Genomic DNA, 5,259 nt, shown 5'->3' on the forward strand with positions numbered 1-5,259 from the left:
CCATAGCATGGGGCCTCTCTCGTGTGACATTGTGTGGACATACATCCTTAGGGGGTGGCACCCCAACCAGGCCAGGTAGAGTGAGCTACACAGAGGAAGCAGTGATACCAGTGTCTTTTTTTTCTTGAATGTACTTGGGGGTATAATTCTCAGTTTTAGGTTAGCATGAAGCTGGGGCTGCACAGTTAGGACATTGCTATTTGAGTACCCCACAGACATTCTTCCACTCCTTCTCCTTCTTACTCATCATGCATCAGGAGAGGTGTTCACTTTCATCTTATCTTTGACAAATTCTCAGGAGAGGTGTGACCTCAGATCTGGGGAAGCAAAGTTTCCTGGAATCCTGATCACCAGAGGCAGCAGCCCAGGAGGCCTGGCAGGAAGGGTGGCATGCCAGGTTCAACACTGTGTCTGGGAAGGGGTGATGGGAATTGAAGCAATTGCGAGTCAGCTCTTCCACCCATGAGTGTTTCATGAAAGAGCTGCTGTTTCATAGAAACATGGAACTTCAGGGAAGCAGGCACTGGCTGAGGCAGGAGGAGAGCTCTCAACCTATGGCCTGATAGGGACTTATCCTTCTGAGATTGGCCAGCAAGCAGACCTCACATCCATTCATCCACCCACCCACCTACCCACTTTGTGCAAAGCCTCTTCCCACCCTGAGCACAGCTGCCAAGGATGATTAACAACCAAGCCAGTAGTATTTTGCCTTTGAGTAACTGTCCCTAGCTCCACTGCTGTGGATACATTGTTCCAGGGCCTCTGTGGTACTCCTGATGGCCTTCACCCACTGTTAAAGATTACTGGTGGGTGAGGGGGTGGCAGGAATCCCTCTCTCTCAGTTCTAATATATAAGGAAGAAAACCTCTCTGTGATCCGGGCTTCCTGTGAACTATGGAAAACCTCACATCATCCACTTCCAGTATGAAGTCACCAAGGTGAAGTTCTCTTCCTAGAATGCAGTCCTGTCCATCCTGTTTGTAGCCATCCCAGATGGATTATTAGCTGATGGGAGCAAAGAAAGATTGTTAGTGTTGCTAGAATTGGCCAACGGGAAGATGGAAATTTACCACACCTTCATCTGCCACCCGCGGGGCTGGCTGAGAAGACAGCACCACTCCTGAACACCTTTAGCTCCTTGGGCTCTGAGACTGTGCATCCAGGTCATCCCTGCAGCCCCCCTTGGCCAGATGTGATGTTCGTATTTTACTCCCTGGACCAGGCAACTTGTACAATGAGGACTAATGGCCATCAAGAAGCTTTGCCCAAGAGCCACAGTGGGGGAAGAGAGGAAGCTGGGCAGCACAGGTTGAGGTTGCCCATTGTGTTCTTAAAAAATGTTTCTAGAGCTAGGTGTGGTGGCGCATGACTTTAATCCCAGCACTTGGGAGGCAGAGGTAGGAGGATCACTGTGAGTTCAAGGCCACCCTGAGAATACATAGTGAATTCCAGGTCAGCCTGGGCTAGAGTGAGATCCTACCTCAAAAAAACGAAAAAATATGGTTTTCTAGGGCTGGAGAGATGGCTTGGTGGGTAGGGTCCATGTTTAACTATCCAGATTCCACGTGAACCAGACTCATAAAGGTGAGACAAGCACAAGGTCGTACATGCCCACTAGACCCAAGTATCTGGAGTTCAAATGCAGTGGCTGCAGTTCTGGCACACCAATTCTCTCTAAAATAAAAATAAATAAATAAAATAAGAAAATTGTTTTCTATGACGAACAGTATAAACATATTATTCACATGTAATTACCAATACTGTGGTGGTTTGAGGCACATGTCCCCTATAAACTTATGTTTTCTGAATGCTAAGTCCCCAGCTGGTGGCATTTTGGCAATTGGAGTCTCCTGGAAGCAGTGTATTGTTCAGGGCGGGCTTATGGGTGTTATAGTCAGCTTCCCCTTGCCAGTGTTTGGCACACTGTCCTGCTGCTGCTGTCCACCTAATGCTGGCCAGGGGATATTGTACAGCCTCTGCTCAAGCCATCGTTTCCCTGCCACGATGTAATTTCCCCTCTAGTCTGTAAGCCAAAATAAACCCTTTCCTCCCAACAAGATGCTCTTGGGGGGGGTGTCTTCTGCCAGCAACATGGAGCTGACTATAGCAAATAGTAAATGAAGATGTTTATAAAGTAGCAAAAAGAAAAAAGCACCTTCAGAATTGCAGATAGGCCTTGAGAGGAATTCTGTGTGGTGTTTCTCAAAGACATTTGACCCTTTTCTACTACCACCTTATAGTGAAGCAGAAGCCAGGTAAAAGTATGCCTGAAAGAAATATGCCACAAATGGAGTTGTGCCGCTGTGAACAGGCACCTTGTAGTCCCTTCCTTCATTCAATGAATATTCACTGGGAGTGTACTGTGTTCTTTGCTCTCTGCTAGATCTTGGGTAAGCAAAAATTTACCCTTTCTGCCTTTATAGTGCTTGATATCTAATAAGATATATATTAACTAGATAAATAAGAATGACTATATGACTAAAACCTGGTCCAGGTGCCATCTAAAAGGTATTCAACATCTTCAGAGCAGTATGTCACTGTGAAAGTAACAGCCGAGAATATAAGGAAGTGTTAGTGTCACTGGATGAGGTCCAAGGAGCAGTGCAGGCCCAGGGACAGCTGGGCGCATGACTGGAGGAATTAGGCTATATTTGCAGGCAAGTCATGTCAGTAGGGTTGGGGGAGGTTAGGGTTGGAAACTAGGAGGATTATGAGTGACACATGACAATAAGATGGGTAGAAGTCAGAGGTCCAGGTCTACAGTAAATGTTCTAGAATGACCAAGAAGAGACTTCTGGGCAGTGAATAGCTAAACTGATTGGAACACAAAGCAGGGCTTACAAGTGTCAGACTAGAGCAGTAACTAGATATAAAACATGGAGGAGGAGGTGGTGGGAGATGAAATTATGAAACTGTGGAAACCATAATAATAATAAAAATAGGATCTCCCACTTGTTACCCCATTTGTTGGATACTATTTGCTAAGAGAGTAAATAAAAGGAGGCAGAGTCAGAATCCACTTAAACAGAGGTAGAAATGCCCTAAGCCATCCCGATTCCTCTCTTCACAAGATACAAGCATCCCCTCCCTATGGAAGCTTCCTTGTGCATGGGGAGACACATGCAAGGGTGTTTTCTGGAGCAGTGGTTATAGTTAAGCCATGGGAAATGACATAAGTACCATGGTGCAGATGTGTATAAAATCTTAGCATATGCACCCTTGCAGTGATGTGCACAGCAACGGAAGGACAACAGAGATCTCTGTGCATTGTCATGGAGATTCTACCAGACACAAGGCTGGTGTGAAAACACAGGGAAGATAGTGAATGAGGGTGATGTCATTGTTGTAAATGGGGGGGGGGGAGGGCTTCAAAAAAGTCCCATCCCCATGAGCATATAATATTTAAATGCCTAAAAAAATGTGTGGAAGGCCTGGAGCTAACTGAAAGCTAAGGTTCCCTGGGGAGAGGGAAGAGCCCCGGGGTCAAGGTGGGCTTAAGAGGGATTCAGCTTTACCCTTACTGTCTTAACTTGATTATAGAAAGTTTCACATGTATACGAAAATAGAACACTGTAATAAACTCCAAGTATTGTTACCACACACTCCTTCCTGGACTATTTTTAAGCCTATCCTCCACATTTCATTCCATTCATAAATATTTCCGTAATTGTCTCTAACAGAACTTCTTAGGGAAAACAACCGCAATAGCACGATCATATCTGAAAGTACTAATGACAATTCTTTAGCATTATCAGATACCCTATGGACATTCACATTTCTCTGTCTTGTATTCAAAATTTGTTCAAAGCTGGACTCATATGAGGCCCACACATTGCCATTGGTTAATGTGTCTCATGCCTTTTTGTGTATTTTTGCCAGTGGGTCTCTGTTATAAGTTTCCAGAAGAGACATTGTTGGGTCAAATGATATAAGGGCTGCTGTCAAAATTCCCCACCCCCAGGCTGACAGCATTTTGCATTCCCCTCACAATGGGTAGGAGTACCCATCCCGCCCCCACTGAACTCACCCTCAGACTGTATTGCCAAACTTAAGGATTTTTGCTGCTCTGTCAAATGAGAAAGGGAAATGCATTGTAATTTTCACTTCCTTAAATTAAGTTTCAAAAGAAAATGGGCTTAGGGAGAATTCTGAATCTGTAGAGGAAAGGAACAATTTGCATTTAAATAATGGCATTGCCAACTAGCATTCAGCACATTTTTTGTTTTACTTAAGGCTCTAGCAATTCAAGGAAGATGGTGTCATCTCCATAGTCTTAGGGAAGGAAGCCTCAGACTGGAAGGGGTGAATAAACTTGTCTAGGGTCTCCCAGCAAGAAAGCGGGGGCCACACATGAGCCTCAGAGTCAGTTCAGAAACTGCTTCTAGGCTGTTCTGCTAGACTGAGTTGCCCGGTGTACAAGACAACTCAGATTCCAGTGTCTGGCAGATGCCTTCTTTCTCCCTTGCTTGGTGCCACCTTCTGGCAGTGTTAGTCATTGGCTCACTGGTGGTTTTCCAGTGGTTTGAAGGGCGAAGGAGGGACACTGCAGGTCACTCCTGCAGCTGGTTCCATTGAAGTCTGAGCTAGTGTCCAGTGGGCCAAGGTAGGATATATGCAGCCTCAGCACCCTTGGGAGACAGAGTTCTTAGGAGCCATATCTGTAATTCTGACACAGAATTTGGAGTCTCTGTTTTTATGTTAGAAACATATTTTCCTCCTCTCATGTTTTTGGAAGAAGAGATAATATTAAGACCAAAAAGGGTTTTAACAACATGAACTTGGGCTGGAGAGATGGCTTAGTGGTTAAGGCACTTGCCTACAAGGCCAAAGGACCCAGGTTTGATTCCCTAGGACACACGTTAGCCAGATGCACAAAGGGGCACATGCATCCAGAGTTCATTTGCCAGTGACTGGATGCCCTGGTGCGCCAATTCTCTCCCTCTCTCTCCCTCCCTCTCTCTCTCTCTCTCTCTCTCTCTCTCTCTCCCTCTCTCTGTCTTTTTCTCTCTCTCAAATAAATAAATAAAAATTAAAAAAAAGAAGCCGGGTTTGGTGGCACACACCTTTAATCACAGGAGGCAGAGGTAGGAGGATCGCTGTGAGTTCAAGTCCACCCTGAGACTATATAGTTAATTCCAGGTCAGCCTGGGCCAGAGTGAGACACTACCTCGGAAAACAAAACAAAACAAAGCCATGAACCCATCAAATCCAGGCTTCTGAATTAGTGTCATTTTGGAAATATTGCTTGGTACAATATAT

At 45.3% G+C, this 5,259-nt stretch overlaps 1 pseudogene; it reads left to right on the forward strand.

Annotated features, from left to right (window-relative positions):
* The first annotated feature begins 678 nt into the window (after positions 1-678).
* Positions 679-2,631, forward strand: LOC101616893 (annotated as a pseudogene).
* The last annotated feature ends 2,628 nt before the right edge of the window (positions 2,632-5,259 follow it).

This window comes from Jaculus jaculus, chromosome 16, assembly GCF_020740685.1.
Source record: "Jaculus jaculus isolate mJacJac1 chromosome 16, mJacJac1.mat.Y.cur, whole genome shotgun sequence".
Classification (NCBI taxonomy): Eukaryota; Metazoa; Chordata; class Mammalia; order Rodentia; family Dipodidae; genus Jaculus; species Jaculus jaculus.